Source organism: Anas acuta, chromosome 10 (genome assembly GCF_963932015.1).
Source record: "Anas acuta chromosome 10, bAnaAcu1.1, whole genome shotgun sequence".
NCBI classification, from domain to species: domain Eukaryota; kingdom Metazoa; phylum Chordata; class Aves; order Anseriformes; family Anatidae; genus Anas; species Anas acuta.
The window spans coordinates 7253224-7280285 of NC_088988.1; the positions used below are offsets into that span (position 1 = coordinate 7253224).

Here is a 27062-nt window from a genome sequence, read left to right on the forward strand (position 1 = left end):
ATCTTATTTCTTTCCTTCCCTTGGTGTTCCTCCATACATGCCTTTGTTGTGAATCAGTGTTCCGAAACAGCTGGGAAAACTACCATAAAGGCCTGAGATTATTATAGTCTTCCTGTTTGCATACTTGCAGCTGGTGATATTGCTTCCATCAACCTCGCTGCATCAAGGTTCCTGATAAAAGTGGGAATTTTGAGGTTCTGATCCACCGATTTGAATGTTACAATTATGAGAAGCACCACAATACAGGACCTACCTTTAGTGCTGCTAAGAGATTTGTACCACTTAACTATTTGCCTTCCACTCTGCTTTTTCAACACAGACAAAGTGTTTTTGAAAGCAGCCATAAAGAAACACTTTTCTATAATTGGTTAGTCCCACAATTCAGCATACTAATTAGGTAAAAAATTGATCATCTTTTTCACTTCAACTTAGCTGAATTTCTAATTAGGTTTCAGGAATAAATATTTCTAAACTCACTATTACTGCTTTTGAAACAAACTTCATAATTATTACAATAATTTTCAGATTTCCTTTTCAGTTGATCTCCCAGTTATGATTTGTAGGTTAGCTATCCCGGGTGCACTGTGCTTAGCCAGTGTAATGAGAAACCAGAATTCAGCTGACAAAGACTGATCCTACAGCTCGCTGAGAGTTTCTTCCAAGCATGATGACTGCCACCAGTTTCATTAGGGTTTGACATTACTCAGTGTTTTCAGAGATTCTCAAGACTCATTCTTTATTTGTGTTTATACCATATTAAAATAACTATTGTAATTCAAGCTCTTGTATAAATATCTGAGAAGTGTCAGTAATAAATAGTCCTAATTAGTAGACAGAAATAAAGTAGTTTAATCTAAACTCCATGAGCACAAGAAACAGATGGGATTAAGTGCTAATAATTCTCTTTTTTAATAACAAGCTCTTTTTTCACTTTTTAATATCTATCATCGCAATTGAATGTTTTATTTTCCAAACGTTTTCAGTGAATTGCAAGCTTCTTGGGAATGTAGCTCAAATTCTCCTAATGAAGATGCGACTCTTGTTAATTAAATTAATCCATTTTAATTAATATCTGTGCCCAGGAAGTGAAAACCTAAATGTGCTTCCTTCCTCTGTTCCTTTGGGGAACATGAGCTTCTGTATATGTAAAGAGGATTTAGCCCTTTTGAACCAAACACAAATGTTTTTAAACAGACCTACTCATAATACTCTATTAATAACAGGTATTAAGTACAACATTTCTACAGTTCATCCACAGATCAAATCTATGATCTGATTCAGTTAGTCCTATGTTTCCAAAGTGTGTTGGACTACCATGCATTTGCTATACAGTGCTATGTATTTGTAAAGTAGGTCATGTACTTCAGAAGAGCATCAAAATGATTTAATACATAATGGAAACATACAGTATGGCTGCAGAAAACCTGATTTTTATCTAGAAACTGAAATTGTGCACCCAGGCTGTAACAGTCCATAGATGTGCATACACTAGATCTGATCCGTCTCAAGTTTTTCTGCACACAAAGCCTGGCTGTGCCGTGCAAGAGCAACAAGTTTTTGCCTGGGGAATAAGTTTTTTCCCCAGAAGCTTCAGTCTGATTGTGCATATCTTAACTGATACTCAACTCACCAAGTCTGCCTAGGTAATCCTAGGAACATATATGACTGTCCTAAATTAAACTGAGACTTCTCCAACAGAGTGCAGTATCCCTGTACTCTGCATTTTGTCCAGTGGTACATAATCACCCAATCCTGCCATCAAGTCAGAGGTCTGGGTGAAAATGAAAAAGTAATTTCAGAATCGGTTTCTCGTCCTTCAGGTCAATGAGTCTTGCTTCTCTCTCTCTTGCTATGAGAGCTGGACAGCATGGGGCTGTTTTATATTCTAAATTGTCACAAATAGCACTTAGTATTCACTAAAAAGCTATTGATCTCTCTCCCTCAAGTCCTAAACCTACTTGTAAATCAGTACCTCACTTTGAGTGAAGCACTGGAAAATAATAAGAAATACTGGATTTAACAGTATCTCTGAAAAGATACTAGACCCCTTACCAGTGACCACTGCTGTTGACCTAATGTCCCATCATTACTGCAGTCCACAGACAAGGCTCCTGGTTTGATTAAAAGTGTTCCTACGTGAAAGGTTCGATTTCACCTTGTGCTTACATCCAAAATGAGATGATACTGCTCAGTGCTTGACTTTGTTTGAACTCCCATCTGGCTGGTAAACTTCAAACAACACTGGCAGCCTTCACAGATCTGATACAAGAGTGGATGTCAGTGCTGTTGTTCTTTAGTCACACTGTGGAGGAAGGAGGCATATTTAAGCGGATTAGTTCAGGCTTGAAAGTGCCTAGGTTAGCAGAGGGGTTGCTTCACAGTTGTATCTGAGCTTTCAGAGGTAGCTTCTTGAGCCTCCACTGGCTGCAGAAGAAACTTGAAGTCCTGCCTTTGTAACTGCTAGATGCATGAAGCTAGATCCTTTCTTCTTATCTTCCTCCAGGAAGATTTTTCTTTTCAGGCTGACTCAGATATGCTTTTGGAGGCTCTGAAGGGCTGACTCAGAGATTTGGGGGATCTCAGCTCACTAATTAAACAGTTTTGTTTTCAGACTATGTCCTTGACAGCACCTTCAGACCCTCAAGCTGCTTTTGTTTGCTCTGTGCAGCTGATTTCAACAGTGCTTAGCCAACCTGCAAGCACCACGTGCTAGTTCTCACTGTTCATTACCCTACCTCTGTTTGATTGCTCTCACCCAATCCTGGATTATTGCACTGGCAAAGAGGTGGTTTGATAAATGCTTGTTTTACTGTTGTCTGAAATCTGTCAGTGTGACCAGCATTATGGAAGGAAAGAACATGAAGTTTATCATTTATGCCTGAAGAAAGAAACTTCTTATAAGAAAAAGAAAACTAAGTTGGTCTGACCCATCTCTCTCTCTTTTCTCTTGTCTTCATGGCTTTCATATTCTGAACCTGTTTCAGCTGGGTGGCTTATATTAATACATCGCCTACCAATCAACTAGGCTGACAGGAAAAAAAAAAATCAAAGAGAATGTCAGAAAATGGTGGCATAATTCTGTTCCCAGCTGGAGAACTCTTCATCTGTCTTGTCAGAGTTAGAGACACGATATGGGTCACAGAGAACTCGCTATACTGACAGTTGTTACTTTTGGGATTAGATCGATATTTGTCTGTTTCCAGGAATTAATAGAACAACTGCCTGCAGGAATATATTGTAGAGGTAATTTTTCTATCAGTGCAGGATGCTTCTGAATTTAATTCTGCTCTTCAAGGCACCATTTACTTTTCTAATACTTAAAGCCACATGCACTGCTCACAAGAAATCCTGCAGGTAAAGAGAAAACAGAAGAATACATGTTAAAGGATTAGATGTAATATGAATTGTGAAGTCTTATGTAAAACAGATAATCATATTTTTTGAGATGTTTTGCAAAGAAATTTTGCAGTTGGCAGGGCATTTAAGTTACCTGTCACTTACACCTTGAAGATCAGCAGAGAAAACCTAATAATACTTGCACTCTTAAGAATGATTGTCTTTGTAAAGCGGTTATCTTTGCAGCCTTATACAAGGCAAAAAATGTCAGGTTTGTCATCTCCAATAGCTTCTTTATAAATGCAAGTGGCTTAATTTCAAAGGACCAAAATGAATAGAATATTTTCTTTCTGTTTCTAAATCCTTTTCTGGTATACTCTTCAGAGAGAAAAAAAAAAAAAAAGAAAAAAAAAAAAACACAGCCAAATGCTCTATGCTTCTCCACAGTAAATGATAGGAAAAAAAAATTACTGAAAGAACAAGATCAATGTAAACAGATAATGTCATCATGTTTCAGTGTATGGTAACTGATAGTATAGGTTGACTGCCAGCAGTAACTGTTGTACCTAGGATACAGAATTGGAGGCAAAACAAGGTTCTGTTCATTGTTTTCCTTGTATCAGTCTTTTCACTTCCCCAACATAATGCACATATTTTAAAAGATATTTTGCAGTTTGTCCTTGAAAATTGTTATTAATGGCCTTGTTAAGCAGGGAGAGGATTACTACTTATCTATTTTATATTTATTCCAGTTTCTGCTTTAAACATTGCTTTGTGCAAATATACCATGGCATTTAATTCCCTCCATTTATACATTTGACTTATTACATTTTTTACAAATACATATTAAGTTATTTCAGTTCTGCATGTTCCCTAGCTATACAATCTTATTTATGATTTCCTTTTTGTTCTCATCTATTATAGATGCTAAAGCAAACCTGCAAAGCAAATCTACCTTGGTTTGCTACCAAGGTAGATTTGAGCATGGTCAGTTAGTGCTGTGATCTAAACTGTCATAGAACAGGTCCTGGAAGTATTGGAGGAGTAATCAGCCCAGGAAGAAAAGTGTGATGAAACTCTACTTTCTCCTTTGAATCCTCTCTGGCCATATGCTAACCTGAAAGCAAGGTATGGAATGTATAGTTAAAATAACATGGTGTGGGCTAATTTTGTTTACTGCTGGGCACCACTTCCCAGCAGAGCTGAATAGATATATCTTCTGTCAGTCTACTACTCTGAAAACAAAATCATCAAGTCACTCCCACAGGAAATGGTTATTTTCTCTGTACTGTTAATGCGGTTATTTAGAACAACTAGGCGTCCAGGAACATAAAAACAAGGCTGAAATATTTTGAAGTATTTAGGCAACAAAACCACACAGATAGTGGATTGCCTATCATAATGATCTTGGCTTCTTGGCTGTATCACTTTCTTATGTAGTAATACAAAAATATTTCTGACTGTGTCTAGAAGAGGTCATAGCTCAGTATGGCTGGATCTTTGTAGCAAAGGGGTACCAGCAGTTTCTAAACAGAATCCTTCTAGCAAAAAACAAGGATCTACATCTAAGATTGAGGTTTTGCTAATGGAGATATGATAATCCCAAACCAGTGAAGCTAAGTGGAAAGATGTGTAGAATTGTTTGAGCACTGAAAAGATGCTGAGAAACCCATGACAATAAATAATCTGTTCCACTTCAGTGATGGAAACTGATTTCAGGCATATCTAGAGAGATGAATATGACTAACAGGAATCAAACTTTGGACTGACAGCCACTGTTTGATTGTTTTCAACTATTTTTTACCATCTGATTAATGTCAATTTTTTTTATCAATTTAAATTTGCTCTGCTGAATGGAAGCTTACAAGTCAGAGATTCTCCATCACAGAAGCAAATACCTTGGCTGCAGATAAGATGATCTATTAGAGAAGAGCCATATCCAAAGGTAGCAGAACAGCTGTACTGAGTTTTTTCTAGCCTAATAGGGAATTGAATCTATTTCAGCCTTGGGACAAAATACTGCATCACTTGTGTTTGAAGAAATGACTGCAGAACATTTGCTACCATTGATCATTTACTGCTTTCTTTTCTGGCTTTAACACTCTAATGTCCTCCGTCTTGAACAGTGGGTTGTGTGAACAAAATGCACCTGAGTGAAGTTTTGCCAGTAACTTTTTTGCACGGTGCCCTTTTAGAGTGTACTTATCATTACAGATATAGAGAGCAGAGAAGGAAAAAGTGCTGCTTGGTATTAGTTCTACAGTGTAATCAGAGTTCAGATGTAAAATGTATTTTCCAAAAGAAAACTTCTAGTGGCCAGAAATTCAAGCACTGAAAGTTGAAATTATTAATTGTAATATAGAAAAAATGCCCCATTCAGACCATAGAAAATGAATAGTACTTTCCCTGCCAGTACTCAGCCAGTTTGTCTTTGAATAGGAAGAAAATTATTTTCTTAGAGGCGATCAAATATTTATATTACTTACATGTGTTTCCCCTATTGATAGTAGATGATCACAGAGGGCAAAGGTGAACAAATGGATTAAAAACAATACTGCACAAGTAATGTTGCATGCACTAATATTACATGCTTCATTGCATCTTTGGTTATTCATTCTTTACACCAGTCCTCTGGGACAAAATCAATGAGACATTTTACGTTATGCTTCAAAGTCATCATAATTGTTTGTTTGGAAGCAACATTTTTTTTCCCTTTTGTCAACCAAGCAATTTGCTGAAGTACTCAATTTTGTAACAACAGTCAGGAATAGAGCCAGAAGCTTTTTAAAAATAATAATTTGAGGAGGGGAAAACCCAACAGCAACAAAACCCTATGCTGAAGTGCTGGCTTGTTTATAACATGGAATTCTCCCCAGTGGGGAATCATAATGCGAAAAAAAAATCCAAATAACACTTTCTTCAAACATCAGTGTTAAGCATTATTTATAATATCTGTGTGACGACAAGGTGTCATTGCATAATTAAAGCACCTCAGAAGATGTGTACAGCAAGGCATCCCACTGTCAATTAGGTGCTTGAGTGGTCAAGTCCCACATAAAAGTTCTGAATATTATTTCTTATGAGAAGAGCAGCACTGTGCTTGACCTTTCTGCCTTCTCAATGGGTTTTGCTTTTTTTTTTTTTTCCTCCCCACTGTATTGCCTGAATTTGTGCTTTTTCTAAATGTCTGAGTTGTTACGGACTACCGTTTAAAAATGACTAATCAGTCATTGTACATGATATTTGTATCTGTATCAACACCCAGAAGCCTTGACAGAGGTTGCAAAGGCAGTGGTTCCAGACATTGTACAAAACACTTGGTAATGAGCTTCTCTAGTGCTTTTCTTAAGATGTCAAAATGCTTTATTGTCAGTGCCGGTCCATCTTGTATGTGTGGGAACGGAGGCACGCAGTAGTGAGGTGCTTCCCTGTAGTCAGCAAGGAGGCCAATAATATCAGTCAGGGAAGAAATGAGGCTTGAAAATCTGGCAAGGCTTCATCCATGCCGTCATGTCCAAAATGCTATAGCATGAAGCTAGGAAAAGACACCTCAGGTCTATCTCTGCAACCCATGACTCTAAACCAAGGCCTCCTCACTAATTAGGAGATTATTCAGAAATGGCTATAACTGAAGCATATTAAAAAAAAAAAAAAAAGGCAGAAGTATATTGTTAACATCCCTCTGTCAGAGTAAGGCCCTCTGGGGATGCTACTTGGCTGCTTGTAAGTGTATTTAACATAAAGCAGAGATGATTGAAAAATGTAGCTTGTAGCTCCCTGGGGCAGTTTGCCATTCACAAGGATATAGGACAGTGAGCAGTACTGGAAGGAGATACTGCAGCCAGCCTTCTCCATGATGGCCCTGCAGGCAAGAAAAGGCTTGTGTATGCTCTGAATATGATTTGATGATTAGATCCTTTAGCACTTGTCAAAACCACTTATTTACAACTCTTATTAAATTATTTTGTATGCTCTAGTATGAAATAGTTGTTTCTTAAGATTTATTTGATAAGGTGCATAAAACTGCAATGCATTTTAAGCACTGCATAAATGCAGAGATGGTGGAGCTGTAAGGCCAAATTCATTAGTGGCATTCTATCAAGTTCAGTGGGCTTATCCCATGGATGAAATTTGCATGTATTCTGTAAAATAGGTAAGTATTTGACTAAAATTAGCCAAATCCTCCAGAGCCTAATGGAGCGCTTATAGGCTCTGGCAACTTAACCCAATGTTTAATTTGCACTAATCTAGCCAAGACTGCAGAAGCATGAAATATACTCTACAGGGAGAGCACTGCTCTTTGAAGTTAGTGGCTTAATTCCCATTGTCTCTGATGGGAGCAGGACTGGGTTTTATGTGGCATTTACTCCTGTTATTGTAGACAGAAATCTTTCTACATATGAATTAATTTGGCCTGTATTCCAATCTTTGGAATTTATTAAAATCTTGTTAACTTTCAGGAGAGCCTGCACAGCTATGCTTATGAGTACTACGTATTTTCCATGTAGATATCATGGACTGAAAAATGGTGTGTGTGTGTGTGTGTGTGTGTGTGTGTGTGCAGACAGCTAACAAGCTAGCTATATAATTGCAGTGGAAAGAAAAGTGAAGAAAAGAAAATAGCTTTTTGTATAGCAATGTGAAGTCAGTTGACACATAATCCAATTTTTTTTTTCTTTTTTTGAGGGAGATTCTGTAAGTACCATGAATTCAAAATGGATTATTTGATTGTGTTCACCTTCTTTCAGATGCTCACAGCTTTGAGGTCAGCTTATCCTCTGCACTGTGATGGTCTCAGGGAAGGATGCGGTGATGTTGCTGGCTGCAGCTGTCCCAGCTGGGCAAGGGTCTGCAGCCAGCAGCAGGCCGCTGGGAAGTGGTTATGGAGCACTCCGGTGTGCAATGTCTCAGCCAGATAAGTGACTGTTTCAGTTTATCCTTTTGACAAGAGCAGAGGTTTTCTATTTTAGACAGTCACAAAAGGTGAGTACATAGTGTTTAGGGGAAAGGCAGCTCAAGCAGTGATCTGGACACCGAGAAATAGGGAAAAGGAAGAAAAAGTCTTTGAAATGATCCCACTTAACCGTCAAATAACTATTACCATGGCACAAACCCAAATTGATATGCTACCTCCACAACACTTTGATTCACTCCTGCAGCCAGGTGCCGAGAGTGCCTGTAATAATACAGGGTGTTACAACAGAGAAGCACATAGGGGGGCAGACAGGGAAGACAGTAGTCAGAAAGCAAGCTGTCTGCTGTGCAGGCAGGGCAGATACTTCAAACAGTAAGGAAATCTTTTTCAAGGAAGTTCTTGTCAGGAGCTACACAAGAGTTCCCTGTGATGTTAATGCCCACTGTTACTACTCTCTCCCACTAAAAAGAACTTTTGTCCTGGTGAGGCAACTTTCCCCATGATGGGGTGACAAGCTATCCCTGATCCTTTTTGTTTTATTACTTGCAGATTTCCTGCTTCTCTAACCCATAGTGACTGCTTCTTTGACTTGGAAGTTCACAGTGGCAGAGCCACTAGCCTTGCTTTACAAGTGCAGAGAGGCACAGGAAGAGTTTATTTTAGTCCTAAGAAGCAACATAAATTCACACACTTTGATTCTTCCCCTTAAAATCTATCTGAAAGCTCCAACATCCAGCAGGGCTGTATATAAAGAAGAGTGACTACTCTTTCCTTTTCTGCATCTTGGTTTCAATGCTTTCTGTCAGTGGATACCAACAGCAATCTACTACTGGAGGAATCACTGCAGCCTTTAGATGCAATTTCCAAAGCCTGTTACCTCTAGGCTGCATTATAATATGCCAGTATCATCTGTTACTCCAGCAGTTTCTAGTATTTACCTTAACAGCTCTCAAGTAACACCTGCCTTCTTATACCTGAGGTGCAGCTCAAGGCAGGTGAAGCAAAATCAACAGAAAAATCCTGAAGATCCTCTTTTTCCTCCCTCTCACTGCTAACCTAGCATGAGAAGAGTTGATGTGGAAATGGATGAGGGAAAGTCCGACTCAAGAAAATACTGTGGGCAAGGGATAGGGGAGATGTGACTGTGGGAATGCTAATGTATCAGCCCCACTCTCTCACTGGTACAACCCTCATTGCACTGAGAAAATTGGTTTGTATTTGATTCTGCTGATGTAGCAAACCAAAACAGCAAGTCAATTTATGATAAAGGATGGAAAAAAGAAGTGACCTGGTTTACTAATCCCAGAAGAGACAGGACTATATTAACCAAACCTGCAACCTCCATGAATGAATCAATTTAGTTCTTACACCCTTATCTTGACTTTTTTTTTTTTTTTTTCCTTTGGACTCTTACAGTCTGGGTTTGCGCGTACTGTAAACTTCCATGGTATTCAGATACTTTTTCCACATGAAAATTGGAAAGGATTCCAGACAGGATTCGATTCTGCTCCTTTAAATCTTCACAGATGATTCAGATTTCAGACAAAATTTATGGCACACAGTCAGTGTAGCTGACTGATCTTTTTTATGGTTGCATATTCTGAGGCACTTATTGTATCTCAAAGCATTTTAAGAGATGGAGGCATTTATCAGAGTACCTTTGAGATGATTGTAGCTACAGTAGAAGCCCTTTAATTGGGAGATTGCATACGATGATATTGCATCCTAAATGCACAAGAACAAAAAGAACAGAAATAAAGGAAATAACCTGCAAAATGAAAATGTCATGAATAAGAAAGGATCATAATTAGATTATAGCTGTATTTCATCTTAACCTTACCAACATTTAATCTTGATATCACAATTTTTACACTAAAATGTTTAGTCTTGGGATTTCTCTGGCACCTTCTCATACACATTTTCTATGTTAAATTGTATATAAATCAGGTCAGCTTGGGGTTTCTGGGGTCTGCTTTGAAGAACTGGGATTGCTCGGGTTAACCCCATGGAAAACATTAGAGTTAACCAGTCCTTATCCCTTCCTCTTTCATTCTGAAGCAAGTTATTGTTGAAAACTTGGACTAAACTTCAGGAACAAAACAGAGCTTAAGCCAGCTTGAGTTCTACCTAACTTCAACAGCAGTGTAACACTGCTGTGAACTTCTCTGCTTGTCAGCAGTCAAATGCCTCCTTAGCATGGCCCACTCACTGAAAGCATTTATCTCTACACACATGTGACCTCCAATTAAAAATATTGTCCCAATATAGATTCCAAAGAATATATTCAAAAACCTCCCCTATCTGTACTTGTAAAAGCAAAAACTATGTCTACCAACTGCAGAAAACACACTTTCACCTTCATCGTTCTAATTAATCCCTGCAGAGACTCACAAAAATCTCACCTTTATTAGTATTATAATTCCTACTGTGTGACTGTAGTGAGGAGCTTACTTGTACTATTATTCTGCATTAAATGAATACACAGGTTCTGCTGGGAACTTTTTCAAGATAAAATGGCCCTAGCTATTCCGTGGATGCTGTTATAAACCAGAGTCCTGAAGAGGCTAGCTGTACTTGAGTGACTGACTTTGGATATCAGTGGCAAAATGCTGGAAATCTGAGGAAAAACTTAAGACTTCAGTTTAAAATGCAAATGCCACTCTCTGATTTTTGCAGTGCAATACTTATTGTGACAAGCAGATTATTTCTAGGCACTTGCAGATTTTCCTCACTTAAAATCATGTAGTGCTGCAGAAGGAATAGACACTTCTGCAGACTTTTTATTGTTTTAAAATTTTAGCATTAGGGAATTATCATATTTACTTTAGGACAATGTTATGTCTTATTTTGTGTTGGGGAGAAATTCTACCCAAGGAAAAGTACCCTAGGATCTGGTGCCAACAGGGATGACTCAGAGACGCTATGAAGGAAAATAAATAAATAAAATGCTGCAAGGCCTGCAGCTAAGATAAGCTGATTCATTGCCATGAAGCCATGTTGCCTCCAAGGTACACTGATTAGGTGGACAGACCAAGCGTGTACCAGGGCAAAGTATTGTTCCATTAATTAACAAACAAACAAATCCCACTCAAAATAAAATAAGAAACATTCCTCTTATATTTTATATTGCCCCTAAAGAACATGTATGCATATAAACCCCTGGTTTAGCCTTGGTGACTACATGGTCACTAGAAGGAGCTGATTTCTAATACTGTGAGAACAGACTGAGACAGTAAAACTCATTAGTGAATAATTTTTAAAATATTTATTGCTTTCACATGCAAAAATACAACGTTGTATATACATTTATTGTACTGACTGTACCAAATATGCTAATTCTGACTTTCTTTTTCTTCAAAAAACAGGTATTCCTGAAATACCCTTGCAATCCTTTATCCATCATGTAAGAGCAGGAAAGGTCTACTCTTAACAGAAGTGGAATTTTACACCTGCTCAATTTACATCAGTTCAAATGGTAACTATCTCACAAAAGCTTGTAATATATAAGACAAAACAGTGCACCAAATCCCTGCTGTTTAGGCTGTCTCGGTAATGTGGCCTAAGACTGTTGGGAAGTTTTCCAGCAGGCCCATCAATTTGCAACTATTACAAGTTTGATGAATACCTTTTAGCCCTAATTTGCTTTTATCATCATCATCATCCTTGACAGGTACTGAGTGGTGTAACAGAGAGAATGAATTTCCAAATTCCTAGCTTCTGTGTCATCTCCATGGCCCAGCTCTAGGCCTCACTCATACAAATGTACCTGCAAAGTACATTTTAAACAAGTACATGGGAGTGTTTTTTTTTTTCCTGGAAAATTTTTAAAATTAATTCAAATCAATTTGAAAATTGTAATTTATGTAATCCTTAACCAGAGAGGAGACTACATCATTCACCAAAAATTAACATCTAATGAATATGAACATCATGTCTGTTCTCAGTGTGAACAGTCATATTCAGAAATACATGCTGCAGAAATCTTAGATCTGAAATATCTTCTAGCTTCTGTAGCTCTTAAAATGATGCTACAAAAGTATACCAGAATGTGTGATTTTGTTGCAGGAGCTTACCTTAACAGGATACCATTGTCTGAGAATGTCAGTGGTTGTCACCAATATTGTCCGTGCTTTTGTGTCACTGAGAGTAACGAGAAACAGAAAGTTACAGAGATGCAGGCAAAGACTGAAATCACTCCTTTGTCAATCTTGCCTACATTATTGTGTTTTGACCTGGAAAATAGTTTCACATCAATTAGCCCTTTTCAAGATTTGGAAAACACTCTCCATCCATGTTGTTTTCCTGTCATACTTCGAAGGGTCACAGTAATTTGCTTTTAGTGAGTTTTTAGGCAGAGGAAAAAAAAAATCATTTTCTGTGAAATTACAGGGTTTTGCAATCAGTGGATGTTCAAAAACTTTGGAAAGGAAAAGGATGCTTTGACTTACTGAAACTTTTGTGGGAATTATATACATTATCTGGGTATATATGTGGAAGTGGCACTTGGTTATTTAATGTGTTTCTGTAAAAGTAAGTGAGATACTGGATACTTGCTTCCTCTAACTCTAGATTTATTTAGTTCACATTTATTCTACTGAAGCCATTAAGAGAGTATGTTTAGGAGTGTTTTTTATTTTTTTATTTATTATTGTTTCTTGAATTCTACAGGAAAATAATTACATATTGTAAACATCATGCAGAACATTGAGATTCAATGTGAAACTTGACTACAGCTTTTAATTAAATTCTTTTTTTTTTTTTTTTAATCTGAAATTTTACACCAAACTATTTCAGTTTGTTGCTTAAAGGCATAAGAGATTTTAAAGATATATCTGAATGCTCAGAGGTATATTGTTTAGGACCCTGCTGGAGGTCTTAAATTCAAACTTTTCAGAATTTTCTATTTGCATAGAATTCTCACAAGGCAGCTATTGGAGCTGGAATAAAACAAATTCAGTACTCTTGAAATTGAACAAGACAGGACCTGTGAGCTAGTCAGTATGTATAGCAAATGGTAGGAAAGTCAGGAGGAACATGTGACATCCCTTAAATTATGTATCAAATATACATGTTCTGTAAAGAAAATACTTCCTTGAGAGAATGCTTAAATGATGCTATTCAGCCTTTTGCCTGCCACCTTTTTCTTTGGCTCTGCCCTTTAAAAAAAGTCCTAATAAAGCTTTTCCATTATTAATTATAGTCATGAGTCTGCAAAACAAAATGTTCTGATTAGTGAACTTCTTCACAAAACTTCTGGGAAATCTCAATATCCTCTACCCGATATCCTTCCTAATGCCCAGTACTTTGCAGATTTAGTATTAAGTGATCAAATAGCAGCCCAAAGCCATTCAAGGTAATTGAATCCCATGATTTGGGACCAGGTGTACAAAGATGTTCAAACTAATTATTTAATAATGAAAACAATAACCAGTGTAGTTAAATCTCTTGCTGATTTTCTAATGTTTATTAATTTAGGCACCTGTGTCTTCTGCACCACTTTCTTTCAAAATGCTTACAAGGATATGAACAGCATATAAATTTACAATGAATGTGATTACCTTGATACACACTCTAGGTGCTTAAGTGATTAGAAGAGCATTAGTATTTTAATTGTTATATAGATTCCATTCTTGTGAGTCTGCTTATGACATAGCTGTTTAAGATCCTAGGTAGACATCAAGGTGCAGAATTTTCATTAAAAACTCACTCTACCATTTTCCACTACCCCTTTACATGGCCTCATTTAGGAAGTATCACAGAATTTTTCCTTAAAATATAGGCAAATACAACATTCATAGTTAAGATAAATTAAAAAATCAACACGACCACCTTACCAGCAGAAAAATCATTTGCCCTTTCACTCGTGTAATTTTACTTCATTCTGTTGTGTTTATGCAAACAGCATTGAAGAACCATCTGAGAGAAGGGAGGTTTATAATTAATATGATAAATCAGCAAGATAATTTATTCCAAATCAGTTTGTATCTTATTTTCCAAGGGCTGTATGGTAGTGCAGATGTTAAACCTTGCACGTTTCTTTTCCCTGCCCTTTCTTCACTTAGCTGTCTATAATGTTCTAATTACCTTCTATACCTTCAAGGCAATTCACATTATATTATTTTATTTTGCTAATGCACCTGCTTAAAGAAAGAAAACTAGAAGTGGTAGACTTGAAACGGTATAGAATGACATCAAGATTAAAATTCTTGGTGTCTTCTCTTTTTCTTTCTTTTTATTTTTTTTTTTTCCCACTATGTTCACTGTGACTAAATAATAACTACTAGAAAGAAAAATTTTACAAGAGGGAGTTACCCGTTACTTTTTATTTGGTCCCAATACTGCTAATTAACAGCAGAGATGAGGTCTTGTAAAGGTGTTAAAAATCCAACAAAATCTGGTTTGGGCTTCTATTCTAATTCTAGAAGCAGAATTCTTATACTACTATGAAATGGGCTGCTTTAGCCTTAAAATCATAAAGAAGAAGTATGAATTTAGCAGAATAACAACACGATTTATCAGCATGAACAAAATAAATCGACAGTATTAACTGTATCATTCCAGCAGTCTACACAGCAGTCCTAATGCCTTAACAGAATGTGTGAAAGTAAATGAAATGGCAGCATGATTACACTGATTACAGTGGTTGCAAATATGTTAGGCTACATTCATGCTTCAGTGCGGCTGTAATTATACTTCAAAGAAATGCTGTGCACAGGCTGCTTCATTCTTATCGCATCCCTGCTGTTTGTTTCCTCTTATTTTGTTCTTAGCATCATAGGTCCCAGTCCTGCAGACACTTACTCATAGGTGTAACTGTCTTTGTTTCACTGGTGGAAAAAGACACATTTTGTTCATATCAGTAGTACTGGCTGTAAACTCTTCCAACTCGTGTATGCTGCTACAGAAGTGCCATCAAACGATAGGTTTTGGTATGATTTAATACCATTTCTAATCTCCTATAGAGTAACCCTACCGAGCTTTCATTAAACTGGTTGGTAAAGAGTGTAGGGAATATGGCTGCTCGATATCAAACAATTCTCCATCTTGCCCCTAGGTATTAGTACTGAATGGAAGAAATCCAAACCTTTGTGATTTGACTTTGATTAGTGCTGCCTCATGCTGCAAGCAGTACTTCAGGAAGAAAGCTGAATTTATTGCTGTTGTTTCTCACTTCCCATCAGCAACGCATGGCAGCACCTAGCCTAAAGCTGACCATTATATTTCATTTAAGAAAAAGGTATAGAAAAGAAAAATACATTTTGATGTGTCTGCATTTTGTCTGCACTTCAAAGGCACCGCTATTTTATGGCCACTTTTTTTTTCTTCCCCAAATCAGATAATGATGTGATCCCATCAAGACAGAGTAAGGAAGCAGAGCATGGTAGCAGCTGGGGGACAGGAGGTGACCATCAAGTCCTCTGACTTCTCCTCAGTGCCTCTTGCTTTCCTGCAGATAACTGCTGGCAATGGTAAGGTAGTGTTCCCTTCACTAACTAGGCTTTTTTTTTTTTTTTTTTTTTTTTTTTTTTTCCTGTGGTTTCTCACTGTGATTTGCAGAAATTTCTGTGTAGCTGAGCACATCTGAATGCTCCTGGTGTGGACCTCAAGCAAGTTTAGCTCAGACACAGTCTCAAAGTGTACTGTACAGCAAACAGCAAAATGAATCAAAACCAAAGAACCCACTTATAACAAAAAATGTATTTATTTGTTCCTTACCAAGCAAAATCACATCTTAAGCTCTGCTCTCCTTGGGACTGAAGTGCTGCTAGAAAAGAAGTAAGTACTATTGTTGTGGTAGAGAAAAAGAGGTTGGGAATGCTGAAACCACAAAAGGGATGAAGAATCAAAGCAAGAAACACCCAGGATATTGTTGTGACATTGTATCTGTGGGGAGATGCAGGAATCTGAAACAGTAGTTGAGAAACAAACTGTCTGTTTTGAGAGGAAGATGGGGCAACCACTACACTGGACACACTTTGCTCTGTTATCCGTACCCAGTTTCAGTAACTACATTGGGGTACTCACAGTGACTTTGGCCCATTTGCATGCATGAATGTATGCATATGTGTTTCACAGAACTACAGCTCAGACAACCAGGATTTTCGATGTCCTCAGGCAGCTGTCAAACCAGGTGAGCCAAAAACAAGTCTTCAGCTTCCTCAGGCAGGAAGAGGGGAGCTAAGTATGTCTTAACTGAAAGTCACTCTTTGCTTGTCACAAACAGTGATATATGAAGGCAATCGCTTCAGTGTGCGTTTAATTACAGTATTGTAATTAGCAGGTTGCAAGAGCAGATGCAGAGGGTCTTTTCATAGAGCAGACTCTGATAGGCCATGAAAACACCTCAAAAAGAAAAGGGCAGAGCAATGTCACATTGTAATGCAGCTCTTTGTGCCTGGAAAAGGGGGTTAATTAGCTGATTGCTCCACTCTTCATCTTCATTTCTTACGGTGGAGGGAACATGATAGGAAAAAGACTAATTTATCTTCATGAATTTTTAGAATTAGCAAATAGCACCCACTCTTCATTCAGCCTAGCACTGTTGCTGGGCCTGATGCTGGGGCAGGGCCCAGTGAAAAGAGAACAAAAACTCCTCAAAGATCTTCGTTCACCCTGAGGAAAAGGAGAGAGATATGCAGTATTTGAGTGGAGGTCACCATGGCAACTAGAACAGTCCTTCCTATCATTTCTCATCGCGAGAGAGCAGTGATGATTCTGGGTTAATGCTGCATGTGGGGACTTGTAAGTCACCTGTACTTCCTCAGCACCTATTAACCAAGTTCATTTTTCAAAGTATCCCTTAGTTCTTTGTGGCAGCAAATGGCAGCGAGGTTACCCAGATCAGCTCCTTTTCAGCTGTGGGTAACTCTGTGAAGGTTTTGAGGGTCAGTCAAGTTCAGAGCTGTTTGACAGGGAAATTGTGTCACTGCCTAATGACAAGCAAGGTGAGGATTTTACACTAGATTAGATGTGGTTTGAAGTCCTTTAAGAAAGCTACGATCTTAGTAGCTGTGGGAAAGGGAGTGTAGCAATGCTCATGTTGCAAAGCATGTCAAACAAATTTAATAGTTCAGGATTTTTTTTTTTTCTTTTGATAAACAAAGAGATATAAACTAATCTTTTTCCTTTTGGGAACTTCACACCTTGTTATGTTCCTTAATTTATATTATTATTCAAGTTAAGTACTAGGTCCTAGAGTTTGTATTTATTGAAGTTATCTATTTAAGGGATTAAAGTGCACAGTCTTTTTAATTGTGCTTGCAGAAGTCAGTACAAATTGCACATTTAATTATTGTGTACTTAAAATCTGATAATCATAGAAAATCAAATACACAGCTTGGTTGATTCAGAAAATATTTTTAATAGGGCACTATTAAATTATAGAGTTAAACATTATTAGATATATTTATTCATGAGAGATAATTTGATATGTAACAAAATAAGCCAATACATGGTGTAACCTCTTGCAGTCTAATTTTCATGGATGAGCTCTTGCATATTTAATATCCTTTGAGGATATATTTTAACCTAGACTAATTACTGCTTTCCTCTTATTTCTGTTCAGTTTGACATAGACATTTGGCTAAAATAATGTAATATTGTTATTACTGAGCAAATTAAGTAAATCTAGTTTATTTAATTTAGAGCCATTGTTTACACTGTAAATGGCCTGATATACGTTATGTCAACATGCATTGTACACTAAAATAGCTATGGATAGAAGAAAACTAGTATGTTCAAAATAATCTCTGTAAAACAATCTTACATTGTGTGATGAACATCATTAGGAATATTTTCTAATCTTTGAAACTGTTTTATAGTGTCTGTTTCTCATATCATCCTGGTACATTTATAAAGAGGAGCAAAGTAAGAATTTAATGGTGATATAAGTTATTATTACATTATTAAGACAATTAAGCTTAAAATACTATCAGGATACCTAGGGAGCTTGTCAGAAACTTTCAAGAGAGAATACCTTAGCACAGAGATTTTGTACTTTAAAATAGGTTAATTAATTTAGAGCCTATGTCATGGCTTTGATATATACATTCTGTGTCTGAGAAAATTTTTAATGAGACATGTCTTAATTTTGCTCTCAATGACATCTTTGTAAAATGCACTGGCAGGTCAGGTTACATGTTTATACATTTTGGTATAATGCCAGTAGTGTCAGTTGGTTTAAACAGATCAGCTTTGCTTTGCTTTGCTTGGTTCATCAGTCAAACATCTTGCAACACTTTGCTTTGTTTGGTTCATCAATTTTTTAGCACACTAAAGTTTTAATAGGTCTTCTTCATATGAAAATAATTTACAAAATTATAAATATGAAAAATAGTTAAAGAGAAAGCTTACATTCATGTAACTTTAATTTGAATTTGATGTTATGGTTATAATAAATACTATAAACTGAAAGTTTTCTAGAATTCAGAGTCATATAGTAATCTGAAAGATAAAATATATTTTAATCACATCATAATCCTTTATTAACATTTTTCAGGTTTCTTTTCTTTGTCAGAATTCCTATTAAAATTCTTATGTGTTTATATCATACGATATAAAAGTTACTGTATAAAGGTCAGAATCTTGGTCAGTCTTTTATGAATGCTTGTGATATTCAAGGTCCTATAACAAGACACAGACTAAATGAACACTGTACTCTATCAAAATAAGACATGGAGACAGTTTTTGCAAAACTATCAAGTAGTGCTGGAAATGTTTTATGGGCTCATTCAGACCAAAGTGCAATAAGGTCCATGGATTAAGAGAGGAAAAGTGTTTGCTAAGACTGCCATCAGTTGTCCTTTCAAAAATTATGCTAGAGCCAGAAAAGTGAAAAAAAAAAAAAAAAAGCCAAATGCCTTTGAATGTTGAATGTAGCGCATCACCTATTTATTATTAATTTATTGTCTGTTAATACAAGATTGGAAAGGTAAGATTGGAAAGGTTCATCCAGGTTTAATTTATGGTGTTTGTGGCTAATTCATAACAAGATATTTCGAATGATTTAGCCTGTTAATGAACAACTGCCAGTCTTTTCTCAAGCCATATACATTTATCCTATTCAAACTGATATTTTTGTTTGTGTCAGAAACCTTGTAATGACCTGAGATTACCTTATTTTTTTAAATAAAAGCAATTCAGACATTCCAGTGACTAGTTATAAATAACGTTTTTCAAGATTAAACTAGATTAGGAATACATCAAAAAATTTTCCATTGCTCTCCAGATTGCATAGATATTTCTTATAATAATTAATTTAGATGACTTAATCATCATGCTGCCCTCATGGGGCTTGATAGGAAAATCACCCCCCATCCTGGTGCATTGAATCTGGTGGATTGATGGTGCTCTAAGGTTGCTCTGGTTTGACCATGACAATAAAAAACAAACAAACAAATAAGATGTGAAATGAACCAGCTTCCCAGATTGAACCCCTGTGCTGGGGGCTGTGGCCAGTGGTGTACTGATAGAAATGTCACTGCCACAGGTGAGAGTAACCTAACTAACTATGCTATTTTCACAGATTCAGTCACTGACTTCAGCACTAGTGGAAACCTACTTGATGTGTTAGAAGTTAATTATTTATTCATTTAAATATCCCATAATCATCTGGCTGAAAGAAGAGACGGACTTGTCCTGATCTGACACGATTCGTCTCCAGAGGTCGTCTGTGTTCTGAGAGCCAGAAAACCTGCTGAATGCTCATGTGAACTCAGCCAGCTCAGAGCTATGAACTAATACTGATACCAAATATTCTTTTAAATCTATCAGCTAACAAGAAAGTAAAATTGCTTGTAATTCAAAAGGATGGCACTCCCTTTGCAATTGTTTGCTCAACTATTTTTTGACTGCTCTGCTCGATGGACAAATGCGCAAGGAGATGGAAAACTTCATCTTTCAACATGAAAGAATACCAATGCACTGTGAAGAACTGTTTCTAGCTCACTTCACTGTGTTACTTCACATTGCTGCTAATTTCCTAAAACTGGCTACCAGGTCAGCTTCTACTTTATTTGATGATGCATGCTATGGTATCTGGGAATGCTCAGCAATGTGCTATAGGCATTGAAGGATTTAGGAAACCAAAGTCCCTCTTCTGCAAGGAAATTTAGTCACATTGTAATAACATGTACAAGTTTTGGAAACTTTATATTGCTCTGTTTTCATTACCTCTATGCCTGGTTCAAAGTGCACACGTTATTTCTTCAAAAAGTAACTAAGCTGGTAAAATACGTGTTATTCCACATGGATCTTTTGGGACCAGCAATCAGTCATTAATTACAGAGAATCAAAACATATTATACTTCATTTCACTGATACCTTGCATGAAGCAACATCAAAATTCAGAAATATTTGGTAACCTTTTCTTATGGGTATTTGGCACCTGGTTTTATGAATTAGTATACTTAGCAAGTCATTTTTCCTCATATCTACTAAAAATAACAACATGAATTCTAAGAGGTTGTCAACGTATTACGTCCCGAGGGAGAATTTTGCTCTTCTCTCATTTATCTAGGCATGTGTAGAGGCTTTTGACCCATTTAGCATAGATAAATGACCCATGATGTGAAATTTCCCAACAGTTTAATAATGCATTTAACTCAAAGTGACACTTGCTTGCAGCTGCCTTAAAGCAGTTTCCAGGCTATATATGTCTCTTTGAAATGATGTATGACAAGTAGGAAAGCTTCCTTGATAGAACCCCAAATCCCATGGGTGAGTAACAAGAAAATCCTTTTTAGATTGCCAGCAGCAAATTTATACTTTGCAAGTCTTTATTTAATTTTATCTGTTTTTCAATATCATTTACAGTTATGACCATTAGTCTAAAGCTCACAGTAACTTCTATACAAATTATTTTTCCCTACAGTAATGCACTGTAAAGGCTTTTATTGATCCCATTTTTTTTTTCCACAAAATACCAGAAGTAAAACCCTTGTCTTAGTACAGAAAATGTTTTTGTAATCCTTGTTCTAACTTAGCTGTATCAAAATTCTATTACTTCTCAAACCTGTGTAGTGAAACAGAAAGCTACATTCTGGATCAGCTTAAAATCAAGAAACTTTCTAAACAAAACTGCCATATATACTTGAAGACAAAAGTGTGAATGATAGTTCTTAATTTTTACTTGCATAGTTTTAAAGCAGTTATGATTGAATATAGGGAAAGATCTTTATTAAATCTACTTCTCGTGTAGCGAACAATTTCCCATAATACGTTTCATAATATTAGCAAGATTTTAAAAAGCGAGAAAGAATAGACTTGAGAATTCAACCAATTTGAAGAAGACAATCAAATTTATTATTTAATAACATTTATTTCTAGTAGTAAAATAGAAGACAAACAATCAATCAAAATCAGATCCTGTATTGTCCTGAGTCATTTAGTGTAGATAAACGATGTAGTGTCCCAGAAGTCTACAAACAGAAAACCAAGTATCTGTCAAAACCTAAAGACACCCCCCCCTCAAAAAAAACAAAACAAAACAAAAACCAACAAACAAACAGATGACACATAAAAACATAACAGGCAAAGACTTACGTCCACAAGGAAAGGTTAACGTGGGTGGAGAGAGAAGAGGGGGAAAAAAAAAAACGGAGACAGCCACAAGCTAGATGATTAGAACAGAAACACAGAGTTCACAGGATGTTTGTTACCTAGGACTCTGATCATTTTTCTGCTCTGTTGCTTCCTTTTTCCTCCCAGCTTTTATCTGTCTTGTGTTTCTCATCCACGGTGACATTCACCTTGCTTAGTTCCCCTCACAGGATCCCCAGGCTCATCAAGGCGTGGGCTGTTTAGTGATACTTTTTGTTAGGTGTTTGTACAGCATGCAGAAAAACTTGGCCCTGACCCATAATTTGTAATACAGATACAAAATAATGGGGTTTAAAAGTTTACTCCAGCAACCCTAACTGAGCCTGGAAAATGATACTTGAACAGGTATCAGTGAAGAGCTAGTTCCTGTGTTCAGCACAAAGGCTATTCTACTTGCTGCTTTCCTATTCATTGCAGTTTAAGCCTGTCTCCTCTGTTCCATTTTGATGTAAAGTCAAAGAAGTAAGCTTAAATCACAGAGAGTATTTTTGATTTAGAGCTAAACATGGCTCATATTTGATTTCTGCTGGCTACCATGCTGAGAAGCACGTGAAGCAGCCTACCTGAAGTTTATTCAGAGAGGACGGTGCACTCAGATGTGTGAGCATGGCTGTGTTAGATTTTTCACACTACCTGTAAAATAATTGGGTACAAATTGCCTAAGCTAACTTTACGTGTCAAACAAAAGTTAGACATCTGTGCCCTTCAGTCTGGGGAAGATTGTTCCAGAGAGGACTTCGCCAACCCCACTGTTGGCCATGTGTCTCTTCAGTGTGCTGAACCACATTTTGGAGGATCCTGTCTTTTGATACTGACTACAAAAGAATCCTTCTGTTTGACCTGTAACAGATAGCCAAAGTGACTAACATGGCCTAGCAAGGCAGAAAATTCCTACCTCGTTAGAAGCCTCATCCCATTGCCAAAGCAGCTTATTTTATTCAGTGATAGAACAGTGATAGAAGTCGTACTGCCAAAAAAAAAAAAAAAAGAATTTGCTGACACCAAATATGTGTTGACTGGAAGGGCTGGCTGCAGAGACAAACTCTCTCTAGCCTAGACAAAGTCAGCATCACCATTAACAGCACTAGTTGCCAGCTCCGTGTGCTTGGCCACTGGAAGTGGGCTGCATCATGCCTCACCTTTGATACAGAGTGATTCTTCCTAGCTGGGGACAAGAACAGCTTTTACAGTGTGAGCTTGGATAAGCCTGCAAAAAGGGTGAAGCTGCTGACTACCCTGTAAGAAGATGAGCACAAGAAACAGCAGAAGTGAGGCAGGGAGCCTGTATCAAAGTTAATGAAGAAGGCACAGGGTCTAAGGAAAGGAGGAAATTCTTCTAGGAGTTTGGGTTTGTATGAACTTAGAGAGATCAATTTGCTGCTGAACCATGTGAACTGAGTGACAGAGTTCATTTTGAGAAAGACACACAAACCAAAGCTTGCACAGCTAGTGCCTCAGATCAGAGTGACCTGATGAGCTGCACTCTGCAAGAGCAGAGCTCTGAGGCTGCCACGCACTCGGAGCTCCAGTGGCAGAAAGCAGTCTCATCTCGTAACACAGCTGCTTTTCAGAACATTTGTTTAGAAATCCATTCTTAAATTAATTTATTAGAAATAACTTATTTACTAGTAAAAGAGACAGATGCCAATTCATCTTTTTTGAAATAAAGAAAATAAATGATATTTACACATTTTCTTCCTTTTCATAACCCAGATACTGAATTTATAAATACAAATGCATTTGAAAGACATTTGTACCACATTTCTCACAAATAATATCTGGTTTTAAATATTTTTGCCTACCACACTTTTTCAAAATATATAAAATCAACCCTCCCCAAAAATATTCTTGCAAGCTTCTTTAAAGTGCAATCTTATTTGTTTTAAGCTCCTTCACCAGTCATTGTTAATAAATAATTATTCAGTTTTTGAAACTGAAAAAGATATCTTCATTTAGTATGATTAATACTAACATACAACCTTATTTGCATAATTACAAAATAAAATACATTCCAAATAGGAATCTTTGTTACTGCTGTTAGCAAGGGCTGGAAAAAAAGATATTACTTTTCAAAAATATTGCAAAACATAGTTACAATATTCTGTGACTAAATTGGAATATGAAATTTATTCATCACCATGCATCCCAAGGCTTTCCAAATCAAAAGTTTTATCTCTGGGACAGAGTGAATTAATCTACTAAAAGTTTGTATCTGCTGAAACAGATATTCTTTCCCTACTTTAAAATATTTAGACTTGCTTTATGTTAAAATTAACTAAGATTCTTAATGGAAACAACATTTTGCCTTTCAGAATGTATGGAGTGCTTTTTACTTCTTAAAAGCTTGAAAAGCATCACCCTCTTTGCAAGTTTTCAAGTGCTTTTCAGTGCTCTAAGGAGAAGGCTCGCTTTCCATTCTGCATGCCACTTATTTCAATGATCTAATTGAAGGCACAGAAGACTTGAGAATGCAGCCTTTGTATGGTTTACATTTAATAGCCAATTTCCTTTTTCTGAATGTATTGTTTTGATTTCAGCTAAACTGATGAGGCGTCAGAATGATTGTACTTCACTGCAACCTGCGTTATAGGAGCTGCATTGAAAACAGGTTATGATGTTAGTCATACCTCCTAATAAATCAGAGGCTACACTTGGGTTTCACCACAACTATCTTAGGACAAAAATGCTGGTAGCACAAAATAGCTGAGAAAAGACTGTCTGAAGAATCAGAGCATCAAGGAAATTCCCTGTTCTTGGGGCTGCTTGTTTGGCTTTTACTCAGGCAGTTCCTGAAATCAATACAGTCATTTAGCCAGTGACTGGCCAATCATTTTTCTAAGGAAGTATGAGAAAGAGCCTCAAAGGGGAGGGACAATGCAAATGAGAAAATTAATTAATGGCCATTGCTATAGACAGCAAAAGAAAGTGCAGTTCTGAGGAAGCTTGAAAGTGTTTAGGTAGATAATAAATGTAAGCAGAATGCAGTTGATTTGTTCCTACCTTGAAAAATGACTAAGTGTCCTTTTGTGTTTGCTCTTGTGTATGTCAAATAATAGGGGATCTGTGCTTACCTGTTTCTGTAGATGAAGTGAGGTTTTTCATCTTCAGGCTGTCAATTTATACTTTCCAGTAGCATTTAAAGATATAACATTATTTTGATTTGCCAGCATCTACAGCTACTCTTCTGGAATAAGGAATGCTTGATTTTTTTCTAAGCTATTATGTCAGAATTAATTAGCTTAAATGTTTTGGTAGTTAACATATTGAAGAATTCACAGAGGCAAATCATGTTGGTCCCTGCATGTACATATGTGACCTTGCACAGGGAGAGAGGGACTCTCCCTTTTTATTACACTGTTTGGCAGGGCTTATACACAATCCTAATCATTGCACCTAGAGAGTAAAGGATTATTCAAGGCTAGTTTAAACTGAAATACATGACAAACAAAGTAGGATCAGACACAGGCTGGTGGATATAGTTCCATATGCTATTTAGAAGAGAAGATATACAAAGATAATATAGTGAACTGAATTGCAATGGGAAGGGAGAAAACAAAAGTAAATTGAAATGTTTAAATTTGCCTTGCAGTTTGAATACCTTCTCTTATGAAAAGTCAAACAGCACCGTAGATGCCCACAAATGCTATAAGGGCAGTGGATTTATATCCTATCAGAGTAAGTGCTTCCTAATACTTGTCTTTCATGAAGAAAAATGATTAAACAGGGACTCAATATGAATCCTGAATCTCCAGCAATTTTCCTTCTTTTAAAGTAGATACAACCTGCACCCAATATTCTAATGAGTCTTATTTGTAACATCTGATTAGCACTTTTATGGCTGGCTGATTGTGACAGTGTAGGTGCAAGCACTGTGAAGAGATTTGTATCAAGGCTTTCATTAAAAAGGTGAAACTTGCACAGACGTTTTGGTGGTGAGAAAGATAAAGGCATACTGAGATGGGGTCCTACAAATGCCATATTGGCTCAGAGTGGGTTAACAAGGGCCAATTAACCCTGTCTTGCTACAGGAATCAAGTCTAGTGAGAGCTTAGCTCAACTGCCTGCTGAAAAGGAGGACAAAGAAAAAAAAAATCTCTGTGGTAGCTGGGGACTGGAAACAGCTGGATGGTTACATGTGTCTCTCATCAGATGGCTGAGCTCTAGGGAGATAGGCTAAATAACCATTAAATAGGAAATAGGCCTTGGGACCAGTCTTTTAAAACATTCACTGGATGACTATATTTTTAGTTTTTCTTTGTTTGTTTTATCCTTATTTTTGAACTCTGATTGCTCAGAAGAAGTGGAATTAAAGAATGTTGGAGGAGGGCAGTAATACCCTGTGCTGCATGGAGTGACCAGCAATAACAACAAAAAACCACAAAAACAGAGGTAACAGAGGTGTATCTTGCTCTGAATGGAGATATTTCACACGAGCCTGTTGACATGAAGCTTGCAGCCTGTTTGTCAGTGATTATGAGATTAAAAACCATTACTAAATACAGGCTGAAATATAGTAGCTACCCATAAACCCATCCTCTCCAGTAGAAAAATGTGTGGGATTGTGATGAATCAGTATGGGTTCCTAAAACAAAGTAATTTGTATATAATGATAATACAAGTATGAAAACGGGTGAGCCACATGCCCTTTTTTCCTTGACTGAATGTTGATAGTAACTTGAATTCAGAGCTGATAAAAAGAGGGAGATTATAAAGTAAAAAAATGTAAATGAAAATGGGGAAAACAATTTTAAAAATCATTTTGGATCCATGTTTATCTTTAGGTCTGACCAATACTTTACATCATGTACCAAAGCCTGAGAACTACAGAATAACTCTTCTCTGTTGTGGTAAAAGAGTCCTGAGGACTTGGCTGGTGGTCTCTGCAATTCTGTAACTGAGCTTTGGGTCGCACTGCATCGCTCCCTGGACCGATCCACCACTTCACGCTTATCTATGACCTAGGGTTACTGACAGTGGCCACATCCTGATTGCTGGTATTATGATGGCTGCCCCTCCAAAGAGAGAAAGTGTGGAGGTTAACTGTGTCAGGGCCACGAGGCTGGAAGGAGGTAAGAGTTATTTCAGTTTTTGTTTGTTGTGTTGTGGGATTCCATTCAGTTTTTTCATTTGTTGTGTTGTGGGATTCCATTCAGTTTTTTCATTTGTTGTGTTGTGGAATTCCATTCAGTTTCAACTGTATTGTTTTCCATGA

At 37.0% G+C, this 27062-nt stretch overlaps 1 long non-coding RNA gene across 1 annotated transcript; it reads left to right on the plus strand.

The window, feature by feature from the left end:
- The first annotated feature begins 8035 nt into the window (after nt 1-8035).
- LOC137861939 (uncharacterized) lies at nt 8036-26914 on the plus strand. The gene is made up of 3 exons (XR_011099936.1): nt 8036-11726; nt 15588-15720; nt 26632-26914. It is a non-coding gene; the product is annotated as an uncharacterized lncRNA (long non-coding RNA).
- Nucleotides 26915-27062: the final 148 nt, after the last annotated feature.